Raw genomic sequence first — 14,657 nt, 5'->3', positions numbered from 1 at the left:
TATACTGAGAGATTGTAGTCGCTTACTGCTAAACCAAATTTTATATAAATTAATTTTAAACTTTGGATATCCGCTTGAATCTTGTCGAACATTTTGATTCTTAGAGAATATGTGGTATAATGGGTTTAAAATGCTTAGGGGAGTTCTTCTCAAATGCAACTTAGTACGGAGAGGAGAGTATGTTGTAAGAGGACCAGATTCACTAGAAGTTTAATTATCCAAATTACAAGTCAAGATGCAACCTTAGTAGGATAAGCAGAATGCTCAAAGCCCAAAGGCGGGGTAAGTTGTGATTACCGGTCCTGTTCCAGTAATGTCTTTTCTGCAGGTCAAGAAATGACCACAAATGGTCTTTAACCTTTCTTTGAGTTAATATTCCACATGATTTTGAGAAATATACGCAATATGTAGGCAATGTTAAGAATCGAAAGGCCTAAAATGGCTTTTGAGATTCTAGTGGTTGGGGCCAGGCAGACAATTCATTCATAGTCACTCGATTTATTAGCGCAAAAATAATTTTTGGATTTATTCTGGAACGCAATTAATACCTTCGAAAAGTGGGAATAAAAGTGCATCATGTCATTTCTGGTATAATGCAAACACATGTATATTTATATACATACATACATACATACACACACACATATATATACACATATATATATATATATATATATATATATATATATATATATATATATATAGGCCTATTTGTATATATATATATATATATATATATATATATATATATATATATATATATATATATATATATATATATATATATAATGCTGACATTATATATATATATATATATATATATATATATATATATATATATACATATATATATATATATATATATATATATATATATATATATATATATATATATATATATATATATATATATATATATATATATATATATATATATATATATATATATATATATATATAATCTTACACTGATTCAACTTAACTTATTGAGTTATTCAATATAATTTTATTCCTTATCTCTTGTTTATTTTTTTTCTGTGGTTTATATCTCACAATTAAAGGTTTAGTTGAAGGTTATAACTTTTCAAATAATAATAATAATAATAATAATAATAATAATAATAATAATAATAATAATAATAATAAACAAATAAATAAAAATGAACAATTATTGATATTAATTTATCTTCAACGTATCTCTTCAACAAAGGACTCTTTACCCATTTTTATCAGTGATACTGCAATAAATATACAGTAATGTTTATTCTAAAATTTCACATTTTAATCCATTATAACGAGTGATTTTCAATTTTTGTATCAAATAACAATAACTATTACCAGGTGGTATTTCATAGAAAAATTATGGATAATTGCGAATAAAAAGAAAGTATATTGGAATACTTTGGGAATCATCCCTGAGATATATATATAGAAAAAAATTTAAGAGCTTTTGATCCTAATTAGCCATGTATTTGGAAAATAAACATTTTGCAGATATTTTTATTTTGATACTTTGATCTTCCGTTGTGTCTATATATATTCCCAACTTTCACGAGAATGTAAATATAAATATGGATGAATATTTATTTGCTTTTCAATATTAATTACAGTGCGTGATTTCATATATGCATACTGTATTAAGGGAGAAATGTATTACACGTATTTGAATTCGTCCTTGTGTAAAGTGAAATCAGATTTCAGAGAAGACAGCCACAAGTTACAAAACAGTTCCACAAATCTACATAAAATATGCAAGAAAGTTTTGGAATAGAAGTTCAGGTGACAGATATTCTATGCAGATCTAATTTTACTTCTTTTTAAAGGTTTAAAGGCCGCTCATGAATGGCAGAGGGCAGGGATTGTGGCAATACCTATGGAGACTGACCATGTGAATTTATGATCAGCGCTCAAGGACCCTATCCATACACTTAAAAAAACCGTAATTTTAATCGGAAAATCTCCGTAAAAATATACTGTTCTCAGCCGCATTTCAGTAAAATACAGGCGACCATAATTTTTACCCCACCTTTTTATTATCTTTTACGGGTTGGTGACCGTAATATCTCTGTTTTAAAAACGATAAATGCCTGGCAACATTTTTCCCAGGATTTTTACAGTTTTTTTTTTTTTTTTTACTACAAATTTTTAACATTGCACGACCAAGAGGGCCAGTCATTGGCTGCTGATGACTCAGCATGTTGACCTACAAGGTCCCTTAAATCCCCGTCCTCAGCTCATAGAGATGGTGAGGTTGCAGACACTAAAAGAAACTACAAAGCTTGAGCGCAACTTGAACCTCCGTCCAACAGATTGCTAGACATGGATGTTTCCAATAGGATTAATAATAATAATAATAATAATAATAATAATAATAATAATAATAATAATAATGATAATAAAAATAAACAAATAGAGAAATAAGATAATCATATCAAGTTTCATTCTTCACGATGCCTTTGGCCATAATCAGAAAAGAAAAGAGACTCAAAAAGTTGAAAAACGAAACGAAAAAGATCAATAGAAATATTAAAATCAAAACACCTGATCTAATTAGGTTTCGGTGTGTCCGGAATTATATAATAAAACGCAGGTGCCGTTTGGCATAATGCTGTTAGGCTGCACAACCTAATTATCATCTAATTTAACGTAGTTACGAAGATAACGCTATTAGCTTTTGATAGGGACAAATTAGCACATGATATAACTCAATAATCTGTTCGCAAAGCAGAAAAATCTCTTTAGATCTTTTTTTTTTCATTGAAAATTTTTTTTTTTTTTTTTTAATCTAAACGTTCTGCAATTCTTTTTTTCTAAATCGAGTTATGGCTCTTGTTTTTGTTACTATTCAAAATATGCAAAAGGAAATTGAAATTTTTTTTTTTTTTTTTTTTTTTTTATCAAATGCACCTTTAAATTGAACTGGTTGAAATTCTTTTAATAATTTGATTAATTTTAAAGAAATGTGTTAAGATTAATGTTATCATTAATCAGTCTGAAAATGGATAAAAAAACTGTGAGTTATTGAAAAGAAATAATATAAATCTTATTTGAAATGAATTAAGTAAATTTTTCACCTTATCGTTCCTCCTTCGTTCACTTTTAGGAAACTTGAGCGAGATGATGACAGTTATGATAATTCCTCGTCCATATGTTGTAGTATACAGGGGATGAATTTCTGATAGAGTGCTAATTCTGGTGGTTTGTAACTAGGATGGAGGTGTGCATGAGATTATGTCACATCTCAAAATTTATTTGAAAATCTGAAGGTTTAAGGCCTTTAGAGTCACCCTTTTCAAAAGGAATACAGTAAACGTTTAAGTAAATAAATAAGTACTACTACTACTACTAATACTACTACTAATACTACTACTACTACTACTACTACTACTACTACTACTACTAATAATAATAATAATAATAATAGTAATAATAATAATAATGATAATGTGTTTGGGAATATCTCTTTTGTTTTTGAGGAAAGAGATCTGTCAGGTAATTTCTTCTCTTGTTTATTTTATAGGAAGTGAAAAAAAGCACAATTGTTGACAATATTTAACAGGATCAAGCAATCCATATCCTCAGGTCGAAGCATTTCGAACATGATAAGGTGAAGTTCCAATATTTGTACAAAAACTGGATTTTGGTCTTAAGTCAGTTAAATTCACATAGTTGGCGACGGAACCGAAACCGTCGATCTCTTCTTAGACTCTGATGCACTTTGAATGTTGACTGCACCCAGTCCGGATGTCTCATCAATCAGCTCTGGAATTATGGATAGAGGCTCAAGGTGAGTATTTACTTTTGTAATACACAGTGATTCAGGTGGGGAGTTAAGTTTGTTGTGATTGGATAAGAAGATCACCAGGCCAGATGAAATATCCAGGCAGGCTGTCTCCATGCTCAACTCCATCTTCTAGGGTTTGATCCTTGAGCAGCCTCGAAGTACTGGTGGCCCCATGCTGTCTGCTGGCTGGTATGATAACCTCCTGGGTGGTGGTGAAGGTAGGTTTATATGGCTTAATTAGAACTCCTCTCAGGAAATATATATACATCGCCTATCTGAGGTGTTGCCAATAATGCAGGTGTTTCCCATGATGCGCTTGCAGACAACATTCTGGTCATGGACTTGCAGGATGTGTGGCTCGATATCCCCCTGAAAGATGTGACGGAATACCTGCTTAGAGAGATGCATAGTCGTTATTCCATTGTAGTAGCAGGGCCATATTCGGTCTAGGTATCTACATTGCCCCTAGCTGATCAGTAGCTGGGAAGATATAAGGCAATGGCTCATTGCTCAAAAAACCTGGAATAATACAAAGTGAACCAGTTAGGAGTCAGCATTGCTGTGATTTGACTATGTTCACCAGTTCGGATGAGAGTCCAGGCAGCCTGTCTCCATGCTTAGCTTCATTTTCCGAGGTTTGTTCTGTGGGCAGTCTCGAAGTACGGGCAGTGTCAGGTTGTTTGTTGGTAGGCAGGAGAAATTCATCTTCAATGATATTGTAGGTATGTTTCTCTTACAGGATTAAGTTGCCTTCCGGAATGTGCTGCTTGATGCACCCTCACTTGTGTGACAGATACATAGTCATTATTCCAATGTATGAACTGATACATTCTCAGACAAGGGACTTGTTACAATAAACAATGTTGGTCCTCCTCAAATGGTACTTCTTAGGTGGGATGAGGCAGTTCTCAATGAATGCTTATTGTTCTTAGTTGTCTGATAGTAGATAACGAAGTTAGGGGCCTTACCAGTGTCCAATGTGCTGATATTTTCTTTGACAATGTCCCTGTGGATGAGACTATCAACATAAGGAATGACAAATGTGCACGAGAAGTTGATAACCATGCTTCTTTGCATCTCGAAAGCTGTCGTTTGTTCACTGCTACAAGTTTGCACTAAAAAATCCCCTATCATCTACAATGGGGGCCAGATGTATCTAAAAAGCCAGCAACCTGATGGGTTCACCTTTAGGAGTTCTGCTCGCGAGCTTGTACATAGGAATTGGAAAGCAGTCCGCTTTTTTCCTGGATGTCTTTTGACTAAAGAAGTCCAGGATCTACATAGGATATTCCAGAATTGTAGCAGTTTTAACTTCACAATGGATGCTGTATGTGCCATTCCTATTTACCCCAAACCTACTAGCCTTGGTCTCTGCCTGAAAGGAAACAGTGAATGACCTTCCTGATACTAGACCAGCACCATCTGGGCCTTTGTCCGCAGGTCATTTCCCGCTGCTCTATGTTAGACCACCCATGAGGACCTAGATAGAATAGTCAGGTTTCTGAATATCTGCTAAGCATCAGGTATGTCCAAAAAGAGGTCAGGAAAGCATTTAAGTTAGTTAGTGAGAAGACACCTAGCCTGAACCCGCTAAGAAAATGATTCCATTTTTTTACAAGGGATATTTGCAGTGAAGCCATTTGAGGGATGAGACTGCTATGAATAATGTTTTCAGAGAGAATGTCAGAACCGTGTAACCTGGTACAGCCCTTAAATTTGTTATCTACTCTTAGATGTTGAGAAGAAATAACTTTATCATGAACAACCCTGCACCACCTATGCTGGAAATGTTAAGGAGGACTAACATCAATATAAATGCTGAAATGCTGAAATCCAGGATCTCCCAGGAACTACATTGGTATCATGACTGTGCATCTCTCCTGTCAGTTATTCAGTTATGTCCAGCAGGAGGCCACCAGGAGGAACATACTGCAAACTCATGGCCAATACATTACCTTCAAGCACATCATAGAAAACACCAGCATTATTGGCAGTGCTCCAAAAAACTGATGTCTATGTATCCAGGAAGTAGTTGTGATCCTTCAGGAGAAACTTAATCTCAACACTGCCCAGGCAGAGTTTATCCTGCTAACTAACAGGCAGCCTGACACCACCCATACTTCAAGGCTATGCATGGATTAGACCCTAAATGATGAAGTTGAACTTGGAAAATCTCACCAAAACTGACTTCCTGCTTGAATCCCATGATATACCAGGACATTCCCATAGTGAGCTGTCTTCGCCTGTCATCCCAGCAGCTGATCGGTGCAGTATTCTGACTGGGCCAAGCATACACTCAAAATTTCAAAAGTTCATCACGACCAATTAAAGAAGAGATCAACTGTACCAGCTCCACAACTCCTAATGTGGACCAGTCAATGACAATTCAACTAACTTAAAACTACAATCCAGCATATTCATATAGATATTACAATATATCAATATCATATGCAGAATGCTTCAACGTAAGGTTGAGGTATGCCTGATCTTCGAAACATTGTCAACAACTGTACTCATTTTCAATGTGTGTAAAATAAAGAAGATGAAGGAGATACACTCAAATACTTGCTGAACTAGAGGGGCACTCAGTAGAGCGCAGACCTCTGCCGTGGCAGCTTAGTTTTCAACCTTTTGTTTGACCTTGACCTTTGACCCTAACCTGTATTAATTGGCGAGGATTTTCATAAACCCAAATATGAACCAAGTTTGAAGTCTGTGTCAACGGTGTCCAAACTTATGGCTATTACGTGGATTGGACATTTTCCTTGACTGTGACCTTGACCTTCCAAAATTTGATAATATGAAGCTTTTTACACAACAGTTAATCCTTGCAAGTTACATTACTCTACGATTAAAATTGTGGCCAAGAAGCTGTTCACAAACAAACAGACACAAACAAACACACCAGCAGAGGCAAAAACATAACCTACATCCAACTTCATTAGTGGAGGTAATAATGATAACTAGAGGGGCACTCTGTAGAGAGCAGACCTCTGTCGCTACAGCTTCTTTCTTGACCTTTTGCTCGGCTTGACCTTGACCTTGACCTTTGATCTTAACATGTATTAATTGGCGTGGATTTTCACACACTCAAATATGAACCAAGTTTGAAGTCTCTGTGACAACGATGTCCAAACTTATGGCTGATTACGTGAATTGGACATTTTCCTTGACCGTGACCTTGAACTCCCAAAATTAATAATTCCAAGCTTTTTACATAAAATCTAATCCCTGCAAATTTAATTACTCTACGATTAAAATTATGGCCAGGAAGCTGTTCACAAACAAACACACACAAAAAACAACAAACACACAAACAGGAGTGAAAACATATTATCAGCACTATCTAATCGTAAAGATATTCCAAGATGACGAGGTAAATCGTCTCAGTGGAGACCTAAAACCCGCAACTTTAGCAACTTTTTTAAACCTGCAATATTATCAGTCACGATATACAGCATTTCCTGTAATAAAGAATTCATATCAGGATTAATAAAGAAAAACTAACTGATCCTCTCATGAACGATATCTTTCTATTCTAGATCTTAAGACGTTTGATTACTACGACTTAATGTTTAATGAATAAAACTATTGATATAGCATAATCATTGATAAAACAATTGAATGTTATCTCTACTCGGAATAATAAATCCCAATTATCATATTTTTTTCACCTAGTGTCTTGTCTATGTATAAGGGTGTTCTGATATAAAAGGAAAAAAAAAAAGAAAAAAAGAAATAATTGGCACTGACATTGTAACTGATAACGAAATCATGCCACTATGATCAATACTGAATTAATGCTATCATTATAATTAATATTTTTATGGTGATAGTTTTAATTAAAAATGTCAATAGAAGAGGTCGTATTACAACTGAAATTTAATTAATGTTGTACCTAGGAAATTATATGGAGCAACTGTTATTTTATTAATATCAAGGTTATATATGGTATTGCAACAAACTATCATTTAACACACATACGAACCTACAAGTAGAAAACAAAAAATCGTCAAAGTTAAACTGGCTCACAGTAAACCTCCCTAAATGAAAAAGTTAAAACAGTCAGAATAATGATTGAATAACAAACAAACAAGGGTAAATAACAGCAATAAACAACAATATGAGTCATGGTATAATAATCTAAAGTGGTATTACTGTCCTTTGACCTATGAGTAGGCTGCTGATTACCATAGTCTGTGGTAGGCAAACTTTGTGGAATTCAAGACGTCATTGCGAAATCCCTTCGATAAGGGACATATTATCAATGAATTGATGGTGACTTATTACTTTATCAATTTACTCTCTCTCTCTCTCTCTCTCTCTCTCTCTCTCTCTCTCTCTATAAATCGGTGAAAAATATTCTTTTAAATATGCTGATTTCCGATTACTAGATTTGGATGGAGATAAGTTTAACCGGTCTTTTAAATTTATTTTTATTTTCATTAAGCAAAATTAATTATGCTAAAATGGATATAACACTAAAAACAACAGCATTGCCAAAATGATGCAAAGGGAAAAACTATAATTTGAAAATACAAAACCCTTTTGAATGTTGCAATTTTCATTATGTGTTTTGGAGGCTTTGATTGGATTATCAACTAAATCCTTAAATCACAGAATTGTGCATTTATATGCAGTATATATATATATATATATATATATATATATATATATATATATATATATATATATATATGTATATATGTGTGTGTGTGTGTGTATGCGTAAAAATCACAGGAAAACGTGATGCTCAGATGGAGATGAACCACAGGGAAAATGAAAATACGAAATATAAAATTAGGTCCTGACTAGTTCCTCTGATGAAGTATCATGAAACTACTCAGGACTCAATCTTATATTTCACATTTTCATTTTCCCTGTGGTTCTTTTGCACACACACACACACATATATATATATATATATATATATATATATATATATATATATATATATATATATATATATATACCTGTATATATAAAAATACTACCTGTTGAGATACTAGCACTAGAGCCTTATCGGGTCCTTTATCTGGCCAAACAATACTACATTGGATACCTCTTTCTGGTTACAGCTCATTTTTTCTGTCTATATATATACACCGACGAATGTGGCATATTACTTCCAAATTCTACCCTGTCCTCATACACCTGAAAACATTGAGATTACCAAGCAACTCTTTATCGCTCAAGAGGGTAACTGTAATTGTTCAGTGGCTACTTTCTTCTTGGTATGAGTAAAAGAGACTCTTCAGCTGTGTAAGCAGCTCTTCTAGGAGAAGGACACTACAAAATCAAACCATTGTTCTTCAGTCTTGTTTACGGCCATAGCCTCTATACTATGGTCTTCTACTGTCTTGGGTTAGAGTTCTCTTGCTTTAGGGTACACTTGGCAACACTGTTCTATCTTATTTTGCTCCCTCCTGTTTTTTTTTCTTGAAGTTTTTATAGTTTATATATGAACTATTTTTTTCCAATGATAGTACTATTCTTAAAATGATTGTATTAGATTGTTCATTATTTCTTTTGTTATTTATTTGTTATCTCATTTATTCTCCTTAATATGCTATTTTCCTTGTAGTAGAACTCGGGCGTCTAGCATCTTGCTCTTCCTACCCAAGATCTAAATTTCTAAAAGATTCTTAACAATTGCAAAACAAGACCGTAGGGATTTCATACGTGTTATCATATCTGTATTTCAGTCAAAAGAACCCATCCTATTCTTCACTATTCCTATTCGAAGGTGAATACATTAATCATTAAATTTTCAAGGCTCATTCATATTCTGAAGCATTCATATAATCCTCCGAAATATGACTGACTATCCTATGGGATTTATTCGAATTTGAAGAAACTGGCGGAACAGGTCAAATGCCGATATGATACATAAAAAAAACGAGTCTCCATATATTTTTTCTTATTCATGAACTGATTTGGCCATCATTGCCTCCTGATGATATAATACAGTCACAAAATTACTTATAATTGATGTTCCTATTGCTTATTCTATTTACTTAAAGTACTTGGTAAACAATGATTGGCAAGTAATGCAGTAGGACTCAAGTTTGCTGACAGTCATATTCTTCAGCCAATGTCACCTGTACTGGGTGGGTGGAGTAATTGACACTAGTTGATTCTGTTTACAATCTTTCTTGATACCCTTTTCCCGATGTCATAATTCAGTAGATGTCTTGACTTGGCTGACAGCTGATACCTGTTAGAAGCTATGGGGAAGTACAGAAGCCTAAGGTTTTCAATAATTGCCATGAACCTTTGATTAAACTTCAAAGTGATGAATCTCTTCTCTCTCTCTTTTTTTTTATTAACTTTTCTCCTAAAAATAAATCCAGATCACCTTGGTAACGAATCTATAGCATTCAGGATTGTTAATGATTCTTTCTAGTTATTGGGCCATAACACATTCATCATTGAAATCACTGGCTTATACTGCACCCACTTCTTCGTCAGTGGCTGGTGGTTTATATTTCCATTCTATTGTAACTACACATAAGGTTCTATATTCCATATTTGGGAAACTCTCCCCTATAAGATAATTTCTCTCAAAACTTACAATTCTATCTTTCAAACTTCTTATCACTTCTTTGTCAGTAAAATCTACGCAAAAGACTGCGTAAACCTGCTAACAAATAAGCAAACGTCCCAAACTATTAGTAATAAAAACGAAAAGTAAACAATGCCTTTTTCGAGCCATCAGTTTGGATACCAAATCCGAAAGATTATCCAGGATCCATTTGTAACAAATTACGAAAAAAAAAAAAAAACACATTGAAAAGCTAGAATTGAAAAGTTCAATTAACCAGGGTAGCATCATGCAAAATCAGCTTATGTAAATGCAATGACAGTCAAATTGACGGACGAGTTTTGTTTTGTCCACCGATGATTTTTTTTCCATAAATGAAGAACATCTCTGGATTGCACAGCAAAAAGGCAGAGTGCATAAGCTAACATATTTTGGTGGGTAGAATATTTCTTTATTGTTTATTAATAACGTCGTATATATATATATATATATATATATATATATATATATATATATATACAGTATACATATATATGTATGTATAGATTTATATTCCTATAGATATATGTGACACAGGTAATTACACACACACCAACATACACACACACACACACACACACACACACACACACACATATATATATATATATATATATATATATATATATATACATATATATATGTATATATATACCTGTATATATGTATATATATATATATATATATACATTTATATATATACATATATATAAATATATATATATATATATATATATATATATATATATATATATATATATATATATATATATAATCTCATCCTACGCCTATTGACGCAAAGATTCTCGGTTAGATTTCGCCAGTCGTCTCTATCTTGAGCTTTTAATTCAACACTTCTCCATTCATCATCTCCGACTTCACGCTTCATAGTCCCTAGTCATTTAGGCCTGGGTCTTCCAACACTTTTAGTGCCTTGTGGAGCTCAGTTAAAAGTTTGGTGAACTACTCTCTACTCGGGAGTGCCAACAACAAGCCCAAACCATCTCCGTCTACCCCTCACCATAATATCATCCACATATGGCGCTCATATACTGTAGTATCATGTCCTCCCATTTAACTCCCAATAGTATTCTGAGGGCTTTATTCTCAGATCTACCAAATCTGTTGGGGATTGTTTAATTGTCATACCATGACTAATGTCCATACAATAACGCCGATCTCACTAAAAGAATCTTTAGCTACGGTAAGCAGCTCTTCTAGGTGAAGGACACTCCAAAATCAAACCATTATTCTATAGTCTTGGGTAGTGCCATAGCCTCTGTACCATGGTCTTCCATTATCTTGGGTTAGAGATCTTTTGCTTGAGGATGCACTCGGGCACAATATTCTATTTTGTTCCTTTTCCTCTTGTTATTTTGAAGTTTTTATCCTCTTGTTATTTTGAAGTTTTTATCCTCTTGTTATTTTGAAGTTTTTATCCTCTTGTTATTTTCAAGTTTTTATAGTTTATATACGAAAGATTTATTTTGAAGTTAGTATTGTTCTTAAACTTCTCTTGCAGTTTTTCTTCATTTCCTTTCCTTACTGGGCTATTTTCCCTTTTGGACCCCTTGGGAGAGCCCTTATTTTCCAACTAGGGTTGTAGCTTAGCAAGTAGTGATAATGATAAGAATAATAATAACCTGATTTTTATATGGAATTTCAGGTGATTCGATTCCCAATTTTTACTTAACGTAGCCATTGTCTAAATTGCTTTTTCAATCTTTCGTTAAACTCCAGTGCGAAAGACCCTGTATTTAGAGATCGTAGTTCCCAAATATTTAAATGATTCTACCTCATTAATCCTTTTTCCATCTTTCTCAATTGCATATTCCGTTCTCATCATCTCTGTCTTTCTTTTATTTATCTTGAGAGCAACCTTATGTGATATTTCATCCATTCTGATAACCAAGCATTGCAAATAGTGTGATGTTCTTTTAATAAGGACAGCATCATCAGCATAGTCTAGGTAAACTAATTTACTATTACCAATCCAGTCAAATCCTTCTCCCTCACTAACAGATCTACGCATTACAAAATTCACTCTTCACAGGAAATTAATTTTTAGGACTACAATAACATTAAATTTGCACTTACTATGCTCATGGACAGATTTAATCAAATTTAATCAGATTTAATAACGTAGGAATCTCCTCAAAATTGGCCGATCCACACTATCAAACTCTTTATCATAGTCCACAAATGCCATCAAAAGTGGATTTCTATATACTACGCATTGTTGTTCTTGTCTCAAAACGAAAATATGGTCGATGAAACTTCTGCCTTTTCTAAATACTGCTTTTTAATCTCTCATCTTTTCATGAATCTTTCTCTCTAGGCTTTTTAGAATGAGCATACAAGGCTATATATTTTCATGACAACTGACGTAAGTTTGATGCCTTTGTAATTATTGCAATCAGTCAGGTCTCCTCTTTTTGCCATTTTTACCAACAATTTTAATTTCCATTCATCAAGTTTTGCTTCTTCATGCCACATTCTACAAAATAATCTTGTAATATTCTGGGAGTTACTTCATTTTCAGCCAATATCATCTCCGCAATTATTATACCGTAACCAGGGGCATTCAATCTCTTTAATTTTTTAATGATAGCTTCGACTTCAATTACACTGAAGTGTTTATAAAAAGGGAATGATATTTTGGCTTCCATCGGTCGTAAAAAGGCAGTGAAAACTAAGAAAATATTAATATTCATCATAATCAATTCCCTTACACACAGAGACACAGACAAACACACACACACACACACACAAACACTGACTATCAGTATTCAATTGAAGTAAATATGTTATTTTGTGGCATGCATTTAGATATACCTTATATATATATATATATATATATATATATATATATATATATATATATAAATATATATATATATATATATACATATGTATATATACTTATATATTATATATTATATATATAAATATACATATGTATATATACTTATATTATATATATATATATATATATATATATATAAAATATATATATATATATATATATATATATATATATATATATATATATATATATATATATATATAATTGCATACAACAAAATAACATATTTACTTCATTTGAATAATAATATTCATTACCAAGTAAAACACGAGACACAAGTTTGGTCATTTAAATGCAATACTGATAAAAATCAAACAATAACAAAAGTAACAACACTAATAATAAATATTATATAACAAGTGTATATTTGCATTATATACCAGTCTCATTGCCATTGCAATTCTTCATGCATAAATGAAAGCACAGTTTCTGTACAAAAACTCAAAATATATATACATATATATATATATATATATATATATATATATATATATATATATATATATATATGTATGTATATAAATACATATATACATATATATATACATATATATATATATGTTTATATATATATATATATATATATATATATATATATATATATATATATGTATATATGTATATATATACATACATACATACATATATATATATATATATATATATATGTATATATATACATATATACATATATATACATATATATATATATATATATATATATATATATATATATGTTTATATATGTACATTTGTGTATATATATATATATATATATATATATATATATATATATATATATAAATGTATATATATATATATATATATATATATATATATATATATATATATATATATGTATATTTATATATATATATAAATATATAAATATGTATATATATATATATATATATTTATATATATATATATATGTATATATATATATATATATATATATATATATATATATATATATATATATATATATATATATTACAACATTCAAAAAAGCAACCCTCATGTTAATTACTTCTTTTATGGAACTTTCTCTGTATCTATCAATTTAGTATTTTTTTCTATTACTCTCTAAGTGTTCTCTCCGATTTTAATTTTCATCTTTTATCCCCTGAAGGAATTAGTTAACAAGACTCTGCAAACACCCAAAGTTAAAGGATTCGATTTGTTCGATATCATTCACCCAAAATTTTTCTCTTTTTCTCATTATTCAAAGTCATATCTCGTTTCTGCTTGGCAAGTTCTTGTCATTTACACAACGCAAAATTCATGAATATCATAACAATAACTTGATCCTAACTTGATTATCATGATGTGAAAGTCCTATCAATTGCCATGGAGTTTTGAATTCTTTAACAGAAACCAACACACATTATAAATATATATATATATATATATATATATATATA

This window comes from Palaemon carinicauda, chromosome 17 (genome assembly GCF_036898095.1).
Source record: "Palaemon carinicauda isolate YSFRI2023 chromosome 17, ASM3689809v2, whole genome shotgun sequence".
Lineage (NCBI taxonomy): Eukaryota > Metazoa > Arthropoda > Malacostraca > Decapoda > Palaemonidae > Palaemon > Palaemon carinicauda.
The sequence above is the reverse complement of the archived record's forward strand: the minus strand, read 5'-3'. Positions refer to the sequence as shown.